This window comes from Chiloscyllium plagiosum, unplaced genomic scaffold (assembly GCF_037043375.1).
Source record: "Chiloscyllium plagiosum isolate Xiang-an unplaced genomic scaffold, Cpla_swu_hap1 HiC_scaffold_5, whole genome shotgun sequence".
Classification (NCBI taxonomy): Eukaryota; Metazoa; Chordata; class Chondrichthyes; order Orectolobiformes; family Hemiscylliidae; genus Chiloscyllium; species Chiloscyllium plagiosum.
The window spans coordinates 59,067,802-59,089,664 of record NW_028270143.1 but is presented as its reverse complement, the minus strand read 5'-3'; the positions used below and the strand labels follow the sequence as shown (position 1 = coordinate 59,089,664).

At 40.0% G+C, this 21,863-nt stretch overlaps 1 protein-coding gene and 1 long non-coding RNA gene across 3 annotated transcripts in view; one reads left to right on the top strand and one right to left on the bottom strand.

The window, feature by feature from the left end:
* Nucleotides 1-21,863, bottom strand: part of LOC122549908 (tensin-3) — a 439,923-nt gene that overhangs the window by 414,917 nt on the left and 3,143 nt on the right. The window lies entirely within an intron of this gene.
* LOC148149941 (uncharacterized) lies at nt 7,731-21,019 on the top strand. Its single transcript, XR_015757111.1, has 3 exons — nt 7,731-7,900; nt 9,651-9,745; nt 20,929-21,019. It is a non-coding gene; the product is annotated as an uncharacterized LOC148149941 (long non-coding RNA).

Sequence of the window (21,863 nt, the reverse complement as noted above, 5' to 3'; positions counted from 1 at the left end):
CTTCAGAGAAGAGGGTGGCCTGAAGTCTTGAAAATTATGGAAATGTTCGATAATGCTGACCGAACAAAAACGTTTCCACTCATGTGGAGTGACCAGAACATGGGGTTATAACTATAAGATAGTTGCTGTTAAATCCAACAGGGAATTCAAGAGAAACTTGTCGATTCAAACTGGGGTTAGAATTTGGAATGTATCACCACCGGGAGTGAGGTTAGGATCAAAATATCTAAATGCATCTAAGGAAGTTCAATAAGCACAAGGGAGAAAGGAATCATATGGTGATCGGGTCAAATTTTAAAAAAGACTAGAGGAGATTCCGTCAAAACTGAAATAACATTAAAAATAAACCATCCTGCATCTGCTGGTCTGTATCTGTGCTGCAGAAACCATGTCATCACAAGGGTTGTACCTTTTTGTCATTTTCACAGATGTTACGACTGCATAGGTTCAGCACAAGGTTGGGAGGATTGTAGATTTAAAGCTGAAAAGCAATGAGGTGGTCAAAAAACTGTGCCAGGAATTTTGAGTGGGGCCAACGTGGAACTTGATGATGTAATTGCAAGTTGCTATTCTTGGTAGTGATATGAGCAATGTCTCGGCCGCAGTAGCTTCGACAGACAAATAAAGGAATGTGTCGAATGATCTCAGAGCCAGATTTCTGTCAACACCTGGATGTCAGTGTATTCATTCACAATGAGGTCATGGACAATGGTGACAGGCTCTGTTCCGAAACATGAACATTCTCAAAGCGAGAACAAGTAATGATTTAAAAATTCCTCAGACAAGAGATGAAAGATTGGAAGTATTAAGAAGGATATGGAAAAATAAATTTGCTAAGAGTCTACCAAGACCAGTGATTTTGGGGGTGACGTAATGGGATGGTGATCCAATACAGTTTATTTTTCATGATCAACCAGAGAGTAGGACAGTAGGGGCAAAGCTGAGAAGCCAAGTCAAGTGTGACATTTTACATTTTTTCATGGCACGTGTGCGTAGCTAGCTTTGTCAACATGCGTTGCCTTCCCCTATTTGTCCACGTGAAAGTGAGTGAGCCGCTTTGTCAAATGCCTGCAGTCCATCTGGAGCAGATGCACCCACAGGGCTATTGGGAGGGAGTTCCCGATTTTCACCCAATGATGGTGAACAGAAGTCAATATGCTTCTGAATCAGAATGGTGTGTGGCTTGAAGGAGAACTTGAAGATGGTGGTGTTCCCACACATCTGCTGCCCTTTTCCTCTGGATGGTAGACTTTCCAGGCTCAAAAGCTTTTCTTGAAGGAGCCTTGGCAAGATTCTGCAGTACATTTTGTAAATGGTACATAATGCTCTCACTGTGGTAGAGTAAGCGAATGTTTCGGGTGGTGGACAGAGTGCCATCCACTTATACAGAAACACACATATAGAATAAGAGTAGGCCATTCAGCCGTTTGAGCCTGGTCCACCATTCAATATGATCACAGCTGATCATCCAATTCAATATCCAATTCCCACGTTCTCCACGTGTCTTTGAACTCATTAGACCTAAAAACTATACCCACACCTTATGTTGACATTTTTGCATGTTTTGGCCTCAACAGATTTTTCGCTGAGAATTCCACAGGCTCACCACTCTTTGGGTGAAGAAATTTCTCCTCATCTCTGTCCTAAAAGGCCTTATCCTTAGATTGTGAACACTGGTTCTGGACCTCACAGTAATCAAAAACATCCTTCCTGCATCTCCCACATCTAATTCTGTTGGAACTTTGTAGGTTTCGAATGGTTAGGATTGGAGGAAGAATGTCAATCAAGTCTCTCCCGTCAGTTCCACTATCCTCGGAATCAGTTTGGTAAAAGGCTTCTTGGCACTCTGCCAATCACCAAAACATATTTCCTCACACAGAGACTAAAACTGCATATAATACTCCAGATATGGTCTTAACAATGTGCTGTACAGTTGCACTAAGACATCTCTGATCCAGCACTCAAATCCTCTTGCTCTGAAGAGCAACATACCATTTGCCTTCTTCACTGTCTGCTGCATCTGCATGCTTAACTTCAGTGACTGGTGTACAAGGACACCAGATCTCACCACATCAAAGACCATAAGACAACAGATACAGGAGTGGAATTACGCCACTCAGCCCATGGCGTCTGCCCTACCATTCGATCATGGCTGATATGGTTCTCAATCCCATTCTCCTGCCTTAACCCTTGATCCCCTTACCAATCGAGAACCTATCTATCTCTGTCTTAAATACACTCAATGACTTGGCCTCCTCAGCCCTCTGTGGTAATGAGCTCCACAGATTCACCAACATCTGAAGAAATTCCTCCTCATTTCACTTCTAAAGGGTCATTCCTTCACTTTAAGTCTGTATCCTTCAGTCCAAGTCTCTGCTAAGAGTGGAAACATACTCGACACATCCACTCTATGCAGGCCTCTCAGTATTCTACAAGTTTCAATAAGAACCCCCTATTCTTCTAAACTCAATTGAATACGGGCTTACTCTTAACTGGTCCTCATATGACAAGGCCTTCATTCCTGGCATCATTCTTGTAAAGCTCCTCTGGACCTCCTCCAAGGCCAACATGTCCTTCCTTAGGTACACTGCACACAATATGCCAATGCAGTCTCAGAGCTTTCATACAGCCTCAGCAGAACATTTCTGCTCATTTTCTAGTCCTTTTGAAATGAATACCAGCATTCCATTTGCCTTCCTAACTGTAACTGAATCTGCACGTTAACTTTAAAACAATCCTTTGTGCTGCAGATTTCCAAAGCCTTTCCCCATTTAGAAAATAATCTACACCTCCAATCTTCCGACCAAAGTGCATAACCTCAAACCTGTCCACACTATTCCATCTGTCACTATTTTGCCTACTCCCCTAGCCTGTACAAGTCCTTCTGCAGCATCTCTGCAACTCTACCTAGATTTGTGTCATCTGCAAACTTAGCAACAATGCCCTCAGCTCCTTCATGCAGATTGCTAATGTGAAACATGAATAGTTTGCGATTCCAACAATGACCCCTGCAGAGCTCCCCTAGTCACTGGTTGCCATACTGAAAAAGACCCCTTTTATCCCAACTCTTTACCTCCTTCCAGTCAACCAATCCTTGATCCATGCTATTACCTTGCCCATGGCACCACGGGCTTATTTTATTTAGCAGCCTCCTGTGTGACATGTTGTAAAAGGCCTTTTGGAAATCCACATAAATCACATCGACTGACTCTTAGTCGTTTTACTTGCTGATTACCCCGGCAAAGAAATCTAACAGATTTGTCAGGCATGATCTCCTCTTGACAATCCCGTACTGACTTGGCAATCAAATCCTTAGTGATGGATCTGAATCTTAACAACAACCAAGCTCATTTCCCAATCTATCGCCATTCTGACAATAATGTTTATCATTTTTGCTATCAAAGTGGATAACCTCATATTTATCGACATAATACTGCATCTGTCATCTAAGTCCCACTTAATTTGTCCAAAGCACAGACTCTTCTCAGCATCTTCCATGCTCTTGTGTCATATGACATGTAGTTTCCTCATCTAAATTACGAATAAGATATATTGGGAGTAGCTGGGGTCCAAGCACTGATCTCTGTAGCACTGCCTGCCACTTAGTAAAAGACCCATTTACTCCTACTCTGTCTCCTGACTGTTAATCAGTTGTCAATCGATTTCAGTACACTAATTCTTGTCCCATGTGCTTTACTTTTACAGGCTAATCCATTCCATGGGACCTTATTGGAAGCATTTGGAAAATTCAAAAAAAAACTACATCCACTGACTCTCTCTTATTCACTAACCTCGTTAAATCTTCACAGAGTACCAGCACGTTTGTCAAACATAATTTCCCTTTGTAAATTCATGCTATGTCCTATTTTGTCACTATCTTCCAAGTGCTCTACTCTTAAATCTTTAATAATGGATTTGAGCATTTTCTCATGACTGACGTCAAGCTAACCAGTCTATAATTTGCTGTTTTCTCTGTCTCCCTTCATAAATAGTGAGGTTACATTAGCTGGACATTAGCCTGGGTGAGTGCAGCTTCAACAACAGTCAAGAAACTTGACACTATCCAGGACAAAGCACTCTGCTTAATTAATCCATGAGAGCCATCTTGCACAGATTTGTTCCCTGTTTCTCTTATTTCTTGCTGAATTCCTCCCTGTTCACTGAGAAATCATTCTGTTGCACTGAGGATGTACATTCCCATCAACGTTCACCAGCATGTATGTACAAGATACATAACCTGCAACAAAGGTCACACAAACAGTAGATTTACTTGAACAAATTTCAATGTCACCAATACCACAATGCGTAACATCTGGAGTCTGAAATATGTCAAGTACAATGTTGAAAATCAGGCACATAATAGCAGGGCCATTAAATGGATCACAAATATAAGTCACAGATGGATTTTTAAGCTGTGTTTTTCTCCTTACGTGGAGAATGGCAATTTTTACCAACTTATAACTGGTAATGATTTTGTCTCCCAGCATTTCATCCACAGTGCAATCTTTTCTTATAAGCAAAAACACAAAAGTATTGGCCGACCACAAACATACATAAGCGTCAATACAGATCATCTGTTGCCGCACTCAACTCTAAATCAGGTGGTCATGGACCAAGCCCCATCATAGACTGGCCCACCCAATCTGGGAATGGGTGGTCAGATTTGTCAACTTTGAAGTCAGTTAAAACAAAGGACCTAACTGTCTACCAATGCAGGTGAAAGTAAAATTTTGCATCATTATACAAAGAAATCAACACTCAATCTTTAACCAGCATCATCAAAAACCACTCCAGTCATTGATTTTCTGATCTCCTACATATCTGCTGAAACTGATCTTTAAATGCAACTGAAGATGAGAACTATGCTTTTCTTGAATAGAGCATTTAATTATTCCAAAACGCACAAACTTTGGTGACCAGGAAACACTGCATAAAAGCCTGCAGTCAGAATCTGATATAAATTCATACCCTTCAGTAGCTAAAGTGGTAACAAACAAAGTAATATAAGTGCTAGGTAGTCAACATTAATGGCAGAGCACCAATTGTTATAGAACATAGAACAATACAGCGCAGAACAGGCCTTTTAGTCCTCGAAGTTGTGCTGACCTGTGAACTATTCTCAGTTCATCCCCCAACACTATCCCAAATCATCCATGTGCTAATCTAAGGATTGTTTAAATCTCCCTAATGCAGCTGAGTTGACTATCTTAGCAGGTAGGACATTCCATGCCCTTACCACTCTCTGCGTAAAGAACTTGCCTCTGACATCTGTCTTAAACCTATCACCCCTCAATTTGTAGTTATGCCCTCTCGTACAAGCTGACGTCATCATCCTAGGAAAAAGTCTTTAACTGTCTACCCTATCTAATCCTCTGATCATCTTGTATGTCTCTATCAAATCCCCCCTTAGCCTTCTTCTTTCCAATGAGAACAGATCCAAGTCTCTCAGCCTCCACATAAGACCTTCCCTCCAGACCAGGCAACATCCTGGTAAATCACCTCTGCACCTTTTCCAATGCTTCCACATCCTTCCTGTAATGGGGCGACCAGAACTGTATACAATATTCCAAGTGTGGCCACACCAGCGTTTTGTATAGTTGCAGCATGATATTGCGGTTCCGGAACTCGATCCCTCTACCAATGAAACCTAACATGCCGCATGCCTTCTGAACAGCACTATCCACCTGGGTGGCAACTTTCAGGGATCTATGTGCATGGACTCCAAGATCCCTTTGCACATCCACACTACTAAGAATCTTTCCATTGACCAAGTACTCTGCCATCCTGTTATTCTTCCCAAAGTGCATCACCTCACATTTAGCTGCATTGAACTCCATTTGCCACCTCTCAACCCAATTCTGCAGTTTATCTAAATCCCCCTGCAACCTGTAACATTCTTCCAAACTGTCCACTACTCCACCGACTTTAGTGTCATCTGCAAATTTACTAATCCATTCACCTATGCCTGTGTCTAAGTCATTTATAAAAATGACAAACAGCAGTGATCCCAAAACAGATCCTTGTGGCACACCACTAGTAACTGGACTCCAGACTGAATATTTTCCAGCAACCACCACTCGCTGCCTTCTTTCAGAAAGCCAGTTTCTAATCCAAGCTGCCAAATCACCCTCAATTCCATGCCTCTGCATTTTCTCCATCAGCCTACCATGTGGAACCTTATCAAAGGCTTTACTGAAGTCCAAGTATACCACGTCAACTGCCCTACCCTCATCTACATGCTTGGTCACCTTCTCAAAAAACTCAATGACCTGCCCTTGATGAAACCATGTTGACTATCTGAAATCAAATTGTTGCTTGCTAGATGACTATAAATCTTATCTCTCATAATCCTTTCCAAAACCTTTCCTACAACAGAAGTAAGGCTCACTGGTCTATAATTACCTGGGTCATCTCTGCTGCCCTTCTTGAACAAGGGCACAACATTTGCAATCCTCCAATCCTCTGGTACTAAACTTGTAGACAATGATGACTCAAATATCAAAGCCAAACACTCTGCTATTTCCTCCCTAGCTTCCCAGAGAATCCTCGGATAAATCCCATCTGGCCTAGGGGACTTGTCTACTTTCATTCCTTCTATAATTGATAACATCTGTGCATAACTAACCTCGATCCTTTCTAGTCTAATATCTCATACCTCATTCTTCTCCTCTACAATATTCTCCTTTTCCTGAGTGAACACCGATGAGAAATGTTCATTTAGCACCTCTCTGATCTCTACAGGGTCCACACTCAACTTCCCATTTCTGTCTTTGACTGGCCCTATTCCTACCCTAACCATCCTTTTATTCCTCACATACCTATAGAAAACTTTAGGGTTCTTCTTTATTCTATTTGCTAAAGACTGCTCGTGTCCTCTCTTTGCTCTTCTTAACTCTCTCTTTAAATCCTTCCTAGCTGATCTGTAACTCTCCATCGCCTCACCTGTACCCTCTTGCCTCATCAACACATAAGCCTCCGTCTTCTGCTTAACAAGAGATGCAATTTCTGTAGTAAACCACGGTTCCCTTACCATATCCACTTCCTCCCTGCCTGACAGGGACATACCCATCAAGGACACGCAATATCTGTTCCTTAAACTAGCTCCACATTTCGATTGTCTGCATCCCCTGCATTTTGCTACCCCATCCTAATTCTTGCCTAAGCACATTATAATTGCCCTTGCCCCATCTATAACTCTTGACCTGTGGCATGTACCTATCCCTTTCCATCACTAAACTAAATGTAACTGAATTATGGTCATTCTCTCCAAAGTGCTCACCTACAACTAAATCAAACACCTGGCCTGGCTCATTACCAAGCACCAGATCCAGTGTGGCCTCCCCTCTTGTCGGCCCTTCGACATACTGCGCCAGGAAACCCTCCTGTATACATTGGACAAAAACTGATCCATCCGATGTTCTCGAGCTATAACATTTCCAATCAATGTTGGGGAAGTTAAAGTCCCCATAATGACCACCTTGTTCCTTTCACTCCTACCCAGAATAATGTTGCTAATCCTCTCTTCCACCTCCCTGGAACTCTGCAGAAGCCTATAAAAAACTCCAAGAAGTGTGACCTCTCCTCTCCTGTTTCTAACCTCGGCCCACACTACCTCAGTAGATGAGTCCTCATCAAAAGTTCTCTCAGCCACCGTTATACTATCTTTGACTAACAAGGCCACGCCTCTCCCTCTTTTACCACCTTGCCTGTTTTTAATACAAGATCTAAACCCTGGAACTTGCAACATCCATTCCTCACCCTGCTCTATCCATGTCTCCGAAACGGCCACAACATCGAAGTCCAGGTACCTATCCATGCTGTAAGCTCACCTGCCTTATTAGTTGGGATCACGCAATAAAAGGGATCAAGCTCAGGATCCATGCAGTCTGATTCAGCTTTGGTAAGTATTTAATTATTTGTTTGGGCCATACAATTCAGAATCGTGAAGGTGGGTCAACTATTTACTAAGTTGTCAAAGAAAGTGAAGAATGGTTTTGAAATTAAACTTCCTTTATTTGAGGATATAATTCTGAATTTTAGAACATAAATAATTTAGTACTGAGATAATTTGAACTGTTTTAATACCTGTTTCTTTTATATTGCTTTTCCACTTTGAAAGTACAGGAAATATTAAAGAACAATTCAAATTTGCCATCAGAATTCAACAAAATTCAACCTTAAATATATGATTTCACGTTTCAAGTAAGTAAGCAATGTTCATGACTTTGACAAGTTGGTGCTCACAAGCTGGTGAACGTGCGATCTTTGAGAAGTAACAGCAAAGTTATCCATTTTGTAAAATTCCAAGCACAGATTGGAATTATATATTTCAACCAAAACCAACTCAAGGGTAATTGTAAATTTACATCTGGATTTAGTACCTATAAATATTTAAAATGCCAGCTTAACATATTTGTTTGGAAATTTCCAAAACCTAAACAAATGTAATGCAGCGTAGAAAAAATTTGAGATCGTGACACCACATTCCTATCAAAAGACAACATCCTTTTCACAAATCAAAATGATCAAATACTATCTGATTTTTGACACATATCCATTTTGCTAATCAATGATCACAAGTATAAACAGAGTAACTGCTAAACCGAGAACAGTTAAAATAGCAGGAACATGGATCAAGTTGCCATATTGCTGAAATCAAATCTAGTTTCTGCAAAACAAGTGTTACAAACTGACTTAGCAGAGAGCATACTATGCTGCAAGATGCAGCACTTTAAAATGCCATATTTTGTTGAATTTTTGTTATTGTTTAAACAATAATGCTCAATTTCCTTACGACTTTCTTCAGTCAGTGCCAATTCCTAGAAATCAAGACAATGCAGATATCTTTTCAACTTCCAGAATAAATCAATGTAAACCAAGCCAGTGGTAAGATTATGAGATATGATTTCATAAACACTTGGCTGAGACTGGGGGTGAAGGGCCTTAACTGTCCAGAGTTCTTGTTTACATCCATGGGGTGAGTTTGAAAATGAAAATGTCCATGGACATTCGGTAACAACTGGGGAGTTTGGCCAGTCAGTTACAGACAGACATTTACAAGTAATTGCCCAAGGTTTATAACAACAGTTAAGTCTGAAGGTACTGCTTTCAGAGTATGATTTACTGTAATTTAAATATTTTCAGAGCCAACTGAAAAGATCAAAAAGCTACACACTGAAATTTTAAAATTAAGTGCATATGATGTTGTCATTACTAATGAAACTGGCCACATGTATTGCAAGTATTTTATTTGCAATTTTGTGGAGGCATCCAAGCAATTAAATCATTAAACGCACTTGATTAGCAGTCATCTATAACATTTTTTTGTAAAAATCAAGATATAGATTCTCAGTCATCCAAACTGAACATCGAACAATGTTATTTCATAAACAAATACACTCCAATCTCTAAATCCTACTTTTACTCACAACTCCCAGCTCTCCCTCAGGTCGAGCTTTCTTCCTACCTTTATGAAGAAGGGAAGTAATGACAGCTACAGTTCAGCAAACACAGGCAGCTCTCTAGTAACTTATCCAACTATGGTATTAGTCTGGTTCAGTGGTAGCAATTTAGTTCAATTCTGAAGGTCATCGGTTCAAACCTCATTCCATGACTTAAGCACAAACATCTGGACTGAAATTTCATTGCAGAAACGGGGAGCGTAATGGATTATCAGATGGCTGTCTTTGTCCCGTCTGCCTACTCTGCTGAATGTAAAAGATTCCCCAGCACTATTCGAAGAAAGGTAAGACCAGAGTCCATTACTCCAACAAAGAACAATTTAGCAATTTGCCTAATTTCTATTCAAGAAACCTTTCTGTATAAACATTGGCTGGAACTTTATATAAAAAAGTGACTGCACTTCTGAGGATGACAAAAGCTAAGCATATTTATAAATGCAATATAAATGCATATAAGATATTTGAAAAGTAATGTCCAAGTTGACATTCAATTACCTGGATGAAGACAGATGGTTTTGAAAGTGACTGAAAAGGTCACATGCAAAGAAGTTTCCAATAGTTACTCAAGTATCGGGAGCAAGAATTCAGAGCGACTTGCCTTGTGCTAGGACGGCAGTTGCAAGACCGACTGCAGAATTTCAAGCAACTCAACTCAGACCAGAGGATTTTATCTAGGACCACTTTGTTCTGTACAAGTTAAAACCACATCAGCTGAGTGCATTTTCTTGTGTATACATTTCTTTTATTAGATTTAAGACTGCCCAGGGGCTCAGTGATGGCTCATTTGGTAAACACAGTACATGGTGCTGAGATAAGTTATCCAAAACATTAAGCTCACAAGTTTGACTCTTGGCCTAAACTGAAAAAACTAACCTCAGCTGATTCACTTACCACAGTATCTGGTGGGCTTGGGAGAAGCAGGATGCGTTAAAACCAGGATTACTTTACACAACAATCTCTTCTTGAAAATAGACAATATCGCATGAAGATGGGTCTGGAGAATATTTTAACATTTTCACAATCAAATTTCTATTAACACTCGCAATGAATGAGTAGTCAAGTATGAAGTAGTCACTAGCGCCTAACAAAATCATCCATAGCTAACCTTGAATATGCCGAAAGTTGCTGATCAACACGAATAATGTACCAAAATTAACAAGAATAAAACCAAGGCCCAATAAGAGTATGTTAAAAGGAGCACTAAAATAAATCTTGGTTTCAAACAAGCATTGAAACCACAAAATGGGGGTTCAAGGCACAAGCTCACATTCTGGTACCACGCTAACTGTACCTGTTTTTAAAAATGCATGTAGTACCAACTATTAAAGATTTATTTGCTTCTCAATCATTTCATTTCAAGTAATTATTTTGGTGTTGAAAACACTGGCACCGAAATACTGAGAGGTCCATTGTACCAATATAAATGCAAACACTACTCGCTCAAGCCTCCCCTCCAATTCCCAAAAGTGAATCATTTACATACACGTCCCACAAGGATGCTTCAGTGGCATATGCCCGGTTCCAATTTACACTTGTAACAAAAACAAATTACATTCATTTAGTGACTTCAACATAATAAAATGTAGAAGCCGTTCAACAGCAGTGTTGCATAACACTTTGGAGCCACATTAAGAGATATTAGGACAGATGACAAAAATATTGGTTAGAGGTAGGTTTTAAGGAGCAACTTTAAAGGAAGAAAGTGAGGGAGCTAGGTTCAGGGAAACAAAAAAATTTGAAGCTTTGAGTGTAGACAATGTTGATGGCTTTTGCCAACAGAACTAAGGATATCAGGGATGGACACAAAGCCTAAATTAGAAGAGCACAGAAAGTGGAGGGGTGTCAGGCTGGAAAAGATCAGAGCAAGGGATAGAGCAAGGCTTTGAAAATATTGGTACACAAGGATGAGAATTTTAAAATTGAACCGTTCTCAGCCCAGAAGTAAAATCAGCAAACAGGATAACAGATGAAAAGGACAGGATTTACATGTATTTGGAAAGGCAAAGACTCATTAGGGATAATCAACATGGCTGTGTGTGTAGGAAATCACGTCTGCCTAACTTGATTGAGATTTTTGAAGCAGCAACAGAGCGATAGACATGACCTATATGGACTTCATTAAGGCAATCAACAAGGGTCCTCATGGGAGACTGGTAAGCAAGATTAGACCTCATCTAATACAGGGAGGTCTACAGGGAATACAGGGAGAACTAGCCATTTGGATACAGAACTGCCTCAAAGGTAGAAGACAGAGGGTGGTGGTGGAAGGCTGCTTTTCAGACTGGAGGCCTGTGACCAGTGGAGTGCCACAAGGATCGGTGCTGGGTCCCCTGTTTTTCGTCATTTATATAAATGATCTGAATGTGAACATGCGGTATAGTTAGTAAGTTTGCAGATGACACCATAATTGGAGATGTAGTGGACAGCAAAGAAGGTTAACTCAGAGTACAACAGGATCTTGATCAGATGGGACAATGGGCTGAGGAGTGACAGATGGAGTTTAGTTTAGATAAATGTGAGGTGCTGCATTTTGCAAAGGCAAATCAGGGCAGGACTTATAACTTAATGGGAAGGTCGTGGGGAGTGTTGCTGAACAAAGGGACCTTGAAGTGCAAGTTCATAGTTCCTTGAAAGTGAAGTTGCAGATAGATAGGGAAGTGAAGAACGCATTTGATATGCTTTCCTTTTTTGGTCAGAGCATAGAGTACAGGATGTTGAGAGGTCATGTTGCAGCTGTACAGGATATTGGTTTGGCCACTTTCGGAATATTGTGTGCAATTCTGGTCTCCCTGCTTTAGGAAGGATGTTGTGAAACATGAAAGCAGTCAGGAAAGGTTTACGAGGATATTGCCAAGCTTGGAGGATTTGAGCTATAGGGAGAGGCTGAATAGGCTGGGGCTGGTTTCCCTGGAGCTTCAGAGGCTGAGAGGTGACCTTATAAAGGCGCAGGTTTAAGATGAGAGGGGAAGATATAAAAGGGACCTAATGGACAACTGTTTAAGGCAGAGGGTGGTGCGTGTATGGAATGAGCTTCCAGCGGAAATGGTGGAGGCTGGTACAATTATAACATTTAAAAGGCATCTGCATAGATATATGAATAGGAAGGGTTTAGAGGGATATAGGCCAAGTGCTGGCAAATGGGACTAGATTAATATGGGATATCTGGTCAGCAAGGACAAGTTGAACCGAAGGGTCTGTTTCTGTGCTGTACATCTCTAGGACATGGTACTCATCCTGATATTCTCATAACTTTCCATGTACTTTCTCTGACAAATTAGTTTTAACAACACATTATGCCAGCACAATCCACTTGGTGACATGCTTGGAAACAGACCTCTGATCAGAAGGAGCAATGGAAATTGCAAACCTATTTAATATGGTTCATAATGATTAATGTTTGCTACTTTTGGCTACACAGTAAAAACCCACTTTGATTATTCTGTCTAGAGAAAGCAGGTCTTTGCACACCTATTTCATTGTGCCACTTTTTTTTATTCTCACCATTAGATGCAGTTCTGTTAGATTCTCCTGCAAAAATACAGGAAGCACAAGGATGGTTTCCCACATTAACTTCCCCCAAACTTCGTTAATTTGACTCCACATCTGTAGACTTGTCTTCAATATTTTAAGTTCATCAAATGTGAAGCATTTTTGTTGTGGAATGTAGCCAACAAAAAGGAGTATTGTAAGCCTCTTGTTGGCTGTACGCCTATAACATAAATATAATTTAAAATGGAGGTGAGAGAACTTGTCATTCTTTCCCTTCCCCACAGCAATTTGTGGACTGAAGGATCGAGACTATCAAACCTCTGTTTACCTACTGATCAGCAGAAAATAATAACAAAAGAAAATGAACAAGATGCCCACTTAAGAACAGTAATTAACTGCAGACCAATATGTATAATCTGACTGTTGCCAAGAAGGTACAGCAAGTATTTAGAGATTAATAAAGCAGTTTCAGGGAGACATTCAAACTTCAAGTCCTAGTCATTACAACACTACCACCTAGGGGAGCACATACGAACAAACGTTCCTGTATGTTTTGTTGAAATATATTGTTGCGACAATTCTATCGTCAACATCAGGAAATATTCACTCTAATATACCCCATTGGTCAAGCAGCTTGATGGCATTAAATCTTTTCTGAACAGCACAAGACAATTCAGATTTCAGTCCTTAAAGCAGCAGATTCTTACAGTCAGACATCAGAGGGTCATAAATCACCCTTTCTCTTGCAGATTTATACCCCAGCTTAAATCCAGTATTAAATTATAATTGAATGGCTATGGACGTGTAACTGTGATCCAGCAGATGAGCAATCTTTCCTGTGTGTATGCCTGCATGATTTCAAAGTAAATCTAACAAAACCTCAAAAATACTAAACAAAGATACTCTTAAAGGAACATCCATGGGACCAGTTGCCACTTCATTAGCATATTATTTGCCCGAGCTTCACAATCCATTATCTATAATGGATACAAACAATGCAGTCTTATTTCATGGGGATATGGTCTCCCCATCATCAATAGGAAAATCCTTTTTAGAAAGATAGGAAGATATTCAACAAGTAACATTCCAATTAAATTCAATGAATCTCAGAAATTAAATGTAAGAAATACTGGACAGCAAAACTGCTCATAAACAATTAAAAGCAACACGGTCCACTAACTTAATCCAAAATACTATTTTTTTAAACATTCAAAAGTATGAACATCTGCTGAAGAGATTTTGTTTGGAAGATTTCTGCATTCCTGACCACAGTATAGCAATCACTCATTCAATTATTCTTTGCTGTAACTTTCGTTTTTGGAAAGTGATCAAAATTATCATTGCTGCTATTGTACAGTAACTGAGCAAGCCAAATTCCATTTTCATTACATCGTGTTTCAAGATTTTTACTTGCGTATAGCAGCCCACCTTCTATGAATATAGCTATTGACAATTAGCTCTACTACTTAAACAAAAAGCAAGTTATTATTTCAAGATTGTGAGATTTGTAGTTAATAAATCCATCTATTTTTCAGTCAAAATTAAATTTTTGGCTTTGACAATGTAGCAATTCCAACTCATTCATATGGTTATATTTGAGTGAGAGCTGGAGGTTTTTTTTCATGGGATGTGGCAATTCTGGTCTGGAAAGTATTTGTTACCCATCCCTAATTGCCTTGGGTACAAAACAGATTTCCTGAACAGCAGCAGTCCATCTGTAGCAATTTGGTAAAACTGAGAGACCATTTTAGAGCACACTTAAAGATCCAACTCATTCCCGAGAGTCTGGAATTACATGCAGGCGAAACAACTAACTTAACAGAATGTAAATTATCCATAAGGAATAAATTAGACAAAATGAGACAAATGCCCACATAAAGTAAAGTCAGGATTGCCTGTGTTTTTCTTTATTCATTCATGGGATGTGGTGGTCTCTGGCTAGGCCAGTATTTATTGTCCATCCCTAATGGCCCAGACGACAGTTAATTGTCAACCACATTGCTGTGGGTCCGGAATTACATGTAGCCAGACCAGGTAAGGACGAGAGATTTCTTTCCTAAAAGGACATCAGCGAACCAAATGGATGTTTATGACAATGGATGATAATTTCATGAAGAATTCCAGATTTAATGGAGTGAATTTGATTTCCATCAGTACCTTGGTGGAATTTGAATCTGTGCCCTCACAACAGGAGTCTGGACCTTTGGATTACTCCCACTAAAGGTTACCACTCTGCCACCATCAACATCGAGTGTCAGCAAGGTGTTTGACCATGAGAGGCATCATAGCTAAGTATGATCCTGCTTTCATTTGTTGGACAAATATGCACATTACCAATACCTATCACTGGAAAGAAATCCACAATGGGACTGATTTGTTTCATTCTTGATCAACTCTCAGATTATGGCTTAAGTTCATAAATTGTCCTAAGAAAAGGAATTTTCAAGATGATAGACAAATTCCTGCAAAAGGAAATATTAATTAAAGCAGCTGCCTTACTTATAACAGACTTGCCTGAACATAATTTAAAATAAAATTTTAGTATAATGCTTATGAACCACACTTGTGGCAGAAAGAGAATTCAGAACTAAGGTCGAAGGTGTACTAGGTACGTTGGCGAAAACACCATGGAATGCAAGCCATCTGCCTTGTGCAAGCAGAATATGAAATTTATTCCTTTGTATCAGATAGCTGGGTGACCAGAATATCATTCTGAGAAACCGACAGCACTTTGAAAACAAACAGCTATGCTTGAATCACAATATCTACTGGTTGTTGAGGACTCCCTTGTCATACGTGTACTTAAGTGTGACATTGTGTGAAGCTAATAGATGGTTACACCTTGCAAAATCTTGATCAGATGGGCCAATGGGCCAAGAAGTGGCAGATGGAGTTTAATTCAGATAAATGCGAGGTGCTGCATTTTGGGAAAGCAAATCTTAGCAGGACATATACACTGAATGGTAAGGTCCTAGGGAGTGTTGCTGAACAAAGAGACCATGGAGTGCAGGTTCATAGCTCCTTGAAAGTGGAATCACAGGTAGATAGGATAGTGAAGAAGGCATTTGGTATGCTTTCCTTTATTGGTCAGAGTACTGAGTACAGGAGTTGGGATGTCATGTTGCAGCTGTACAGGACATCGGTTCGGCCACTGTTGGAATATTGCGTGCAATTCTGGTCTCCCTCCTATCAGAAAGATGTTGTGAAACTTGAAAGATTTACAAGGATGTTGCGAAACTTGAAAGATTTACAAGGATGTTGCCAGGATTGGAGAATTTGAGCTATGGGGAGAGGTTGAACAGGCTGGGGCTGTTTTCCCTGGAGCACCGGAGGCTGAGCGGTGACCTTATAGAGGTTTACAAAATTATGAGGGACATGGAAAGGATAAATCGACAAAGTATTTTCCTTGGGGTCGGGGAGTCCAGAACCAGAGGGCAGAGGTTTAGGGTGAGAGGGGAAAGATAGAAAGGGACCTAAGGGGCAACCTTTTCATGCAGAGGGTGGAACGTGTATGGAATGAGCTGCCAGAGGAAGTGGTGGAGGCTGGTACAATTGCAACATTTGAAAGGCATCTGATGGTGTATATGAATATGAAGGGTTTGGACGGATATGGGCTAGGTGCTGGCAGGTGGACTAGATTGGCTTGGGATATCTGGTTGGCATGGACGGGTTGGACCGTAGGGTCTGTTTCCATGCTGTACATCTCTATGACTCTAAATAACTAATTCAACAGAATGCAAGCTATCCATAATGAACAAATCAAACAAAAGCAGTCAAATGCCCACACTAAGTCAAGTCTAAACTGCTTTTTTTATTCACTCATGGGATATGGGCATCTCAGGTGAGACCACCATTTATGACCCACCCTTAATTGCTCAGAGGGCAGTGAAGAGTCAACCACATTGCTATGAATCTAGAGTCACATGTAGGCCAGACCAGGTAAAGATGACAGATTTCCTTCCCTAAAGAACTGGTTCCCTAGTGAATCAGATGGGTTTTTCCAACAGTCGACGATGATTTCATGGTCATCATTAGGTCTTTAATTCCAGATTGTGTCTGACTCACACTGTGTTTTCTGTCAAGCAAGCATCACCACCACACTAAAAAGAAATAGCCAATATACGAATCCACATTGAACAAATCAAAACAGGAACATTATACCAGGCTAAAACATTCATCTGTATTGTACAAGCTTATTTTACATATATTACAGAAGCATTATATTCATATAAATAGACTATCACATGTATTTTGATGCCATGGTTATTCCACAATTAATGATGATATGACTATTAGTTTTCAAAGCTAGGTGTTGTTTCCTATTAAAGTAAGAAAAGTTTACTTTTGCTTCTGACAGAAATCAGACCAAGTGTTTGAATATCAATTAAATGAAGATTGACAACAGGATGTTGCAGGATATTACAGCGCTGCCCTTTCATGTTTACAATATGGGTTTAATTCTAATCCACACTTTACCTGATGGCTGTGCAAATAAATTTGATCAGATTTAACTCACTTGGTAAGAATGGAGCCCAGAAAATAATACTGACCGAAAGGTTGGCACAGCCTGAATCCTCAGAACAGCAGTAGTAATCCTTCAGCGGGAAATGAAAAAATTGCACCAGCTACAGTAAATGTTCTCAGGAGTGAAGATTAAGATGTATTCAGTGGTCAAATTAGGGAGACTTATCAAAGTGACTTTAATTTAGAGACCGAGTGACAAATGAGGAACCTCATAGCACAAACCAGTGGCATGAATATAATTTTTATTTATACAAATGAACTATTCTCTTGAATGTGTAAAGGCACTTCCTATTCATTTTTGATTATTTCACATGCCTATTTTATTGAGACAAGGACCTAATCAGTGTGACAGGAAGAGACAATTGACAATGAAATCAAACAAACATAAAATGCTTACAATGATTTAGTATTACAAACAACTATCACAGTATCTTATGCAAGCATATTTGGTACCATTATGTAAAAAGGGAGGAAGGGATAAACTAGGGAACTACAGGCCAGTCAGTCTAAACTCGGTGGTGAGGAAACGATTGGAAGCAATTCTGAGGGACGAAATTAATCTGCACTTGGACTGACAGGGATTAATCAAGACCAGTCGGCATGGTTTTGTTAAGGAGAGGTAATGTCTGACCAAGTTGATTCAATTTTTTGAGGAGGTATCCAGGTATGTCGGTAGGAACAATGACATAGTCCACTTAGACTTCAACAAAGCTTTTGATAAGGTCCTGCATGGAAGACTGATAGCAAAGATAGCCCATGGAATCTGAGTAAATTTGACAAATTGGACACAGAAACAGCGGGAGGCAATGGGTGAAGGTTGAGGGATATTTTTGTGACTGGAAGCTTGTGTCTAATGGGGCTCTCCAAAGAAATCAGTGTTGGGGCCTTTGCGGTTTGTGGTGTATATAAATGATTTAGACTTGAAGATACAAGTGTGTAACTGTAAGTTGAAAGATGATAAACAATGAGGGGGATAACAGTAGATTACAGGAGGATATAGATGGGCTGGTCACATGGGCTGAGCATTGGCAAATGGAATTCAATTTGGATAAGTGAGAGTTGATGCACTTAGACAGAATAAACAAGGCAAGGCAATGCATGATGAATGGTCGAACACTGGGAAGCACCAAATATCAGAGAGTGTGTATGTCCACCAGTCCCCAAGATAGCAGGACAGGACAGGTAGATAAAGTAGTTAAGAAGGCATGTGGAAAATTTGCCTTGTATTAGCTGAGACATGGAGTTTGAAGAACAGGGAGATGATGCTGGATCTATGTAAAACATTGGTTGGGGCACAGAGTATTTTGTACAGTTCTAGAATCCACATTACAGGAGGGATGTGATTATACTGTAGAGGATGTATAAGACATTGACCAGGATATCGACTGGGTGAGAGTTTTAGTTAGAGTCAGAGTCATAGAGATGTACAGCACGGAAACAGACACATCGATCCAACTCATCCATATCGACCAGATATCCCAACCCAATCTCGTCCCATCTGCCAGTATCCAGCCCATATCCCTCCAAACCCTTCCTATTCATATTCCCATCCAGAAGCCTTTCAAATGTTGCAATTGTACCAGCCTCCACCACTTCCTCTGGCAGCTCATTCCATATATGTACCACCCTCTCTGAAAAGCTTGCCCCTTAGGTCTCTTTTATATCACCCTAAACCTATACCCTCTGGTTCTGGACTCCCCCACTCCAGGAAAAAGACTTTGTCCATTTACGTTATCCATGCTCCTCATGATTTTATAAGCTTCTTTAAGGTCACCCCTCAGCCTCCGACGCTCCAGGGAAAACAGCCCCAGCCTGTTCAGCCTCTCCCCATAACTCAAATCCTCCAACCCTGGCAACACGCTTGTAAATCTTTTCTGAACCCTTTCATGTTTCACAATATCCTTCCAATAGGAAGGAGACCAGAATTGCATACAATATTCCAAAAGTGGCCTAACCAATGTCCTGTACGGCCACAACATAACCTCCTAACTGCTATACTCAATAGTCTGACAGGAAGGAACAGTACCCCTTGAAGAAGGAATCAATGACCAGGGGCATAGGTTCAAGGTAAGGGGCAGGAGATTTACAGGAATGTATGTTCAAGGATAGGTCATTCAGCTCCTCAAGCCTGTTCCGCCATTCAATAAGATCATGGCTAATCTGAAGCCTAACTTCACACTTGGCCCATATCCCTTAATATCTTTGCTTCTCAAAACATTTCTTTCTCTCAAGTTTAAAATGAATAACTGATCCAACATCCATTGCTGTTTGTGAAGAGGGTTCCAAACATCTACCAACTTTTGTGGGAAGAAGTGTTTCCAAACATCTCTCCTGAACAGCCTGCCCCTAATTCTCAGACTATACCACCGTGTTCTAGAATCCCCAAACTATTTCCATTGGCTATGTTTATCTATCTTGACTTTTCCTGTTGATATCTCAAAGACTTTGATCAGATCACCCCTTACCCTTGTAAATTATAGAGAACACAAGCCTAATTTGTATAATAAGTCCTCACCATTTAACACCTGAAGCCCAGGTATCACTTTTGTAAACCTATGGTGTGCTCTCTCCAAGACCTCAGGTATGATGCCTCGATCTGCTCACAGTCCTCCAAATGGTGTCTAACAAGATTTTGTATAGTCACAGTGTAACTTCTGCCTTCTTGGACTCCAGTCCTTCAGATATCCAGTCTTCCATGAGCTTTCTTGATTATTTACTGTACCTTTTTGTGATCATTTCAATATCTATGTGCCTGAAGCTCCCAAGCCACTGAGTGAATGTGAGGATTTCTTTTCCACCCATTGCTGACACACTACTGTAAAGGGCGGTAGAGGCAGAAATGCTCATTATATTTAAGAAGCATTCAGATGTGCACTTCAGATGCCAAGGCAATGGGCCAAGTGTTGGAAAATAGGATGAGAATAGTTAGGTGGCTGCTTTTCACTGACGCAGACTTGACGGTCCAAAGGGACATTTTCTATGTTGTAGACTCTGTTTAAGAAATGATAACTTCGCTTTCCAACTTGAACCTCAGGAACAATAATCAAGTGTATTTACTGAATGTAAATCACTTCAAAAATGAAGTTGACATGAGATATGGGAGTGGAAAATGTATGTTAATCAATCTCAATAAAGTGAGGAAATGAAGGGGCATGTGGATAAGGCAGGAAGTTGAAAATGACCTTACTGCATGGTGTTGCAAGAGGCTGGAGGAATCACATGATCTTTTCCCATTTCTTATGCTCTCACCCAAAGTTAGAATGACTAAGCAATGTTACAAGAGATGTATACTTATCAAAATTACAAACATGCAAAATGTTTACTCCAGCACAATTGATTATAAATATTAAACATGCTTCCTAAACCTGACATATTTCTTTATTAAGATGTTGCTTTCAGTGTCCTGACTTTATTTTTCTATAGGCTCATTGGTATTGTCATTTCTCTTTTTTAGAGCACTCCATGACATTTTTCCAGGAGGCACTGCAACAGTTTACATTTTTCAATGTTGCCCAAGATGTAAGTTATTCAACAAAGATTTGCTGTCTGCACTTTACAAACATTGCATTGCATTATTCTTTCCTTAGATATATTACACACAAGAATACCAACAAGAGGAGGCCTCTCAAACCTTTGAGCTTGCTCTGTCATTCAATAAGATTATGGCTGATCCAATTTTAAGCTCAACTCAATTTCCTGCATATCCCTAATAATCTTTAATTTCCAAAGTAATCAAGAATCTACCTCTGCCTTAAAGGTATTTGAGAATTCTGCATTCACTGGCTTTTAAAAGAGGGAAGTTCCAAAGACTCGCACCTGTCAGAGAAAAAAATGCTTTTCCTCATCTGTTTTAAATGGGCAACATTATATTTAAACTACAACCACTAAATTCTCCCACAAGAGAAAAAGTCCTTCGGATATCCACCTGGTCAAATCTCCTCAGTATTTTATATTTTTTGATTAAGTCACCTCTGACTCTTCGAAACTCCAGAGGATTGAGGCCTAGCCCTTCTTCATAAAGGCAATCCACTTATTTCAGGTATCTGTCTGCTAAACCTTCTCTGAATTATTTCCACTACGTTAACATCCTTCCATAAATACAGTGACCAGTATTGTGCGCAGTACACCAAATCCCCTGTATAACTGAAGCATAACCTCCCCCATCTTGCATTCAATTTGTCTCATAATAAAACATAGCATTTATATTTCTGTGTAAAACTTACCTAATCTGAAATATTCAAGCACCACTCCAACTCAGGCTTTGATACAGTGGCCCAAGGTGTGACCAAACAACAGTTAAACATTTTTAAAAAACCTACTCCTGTTCTTAGCAGCAATCTCAGTATCTGGTCCAGCTAGTGACACACACATTGTATCAATGGAAATATA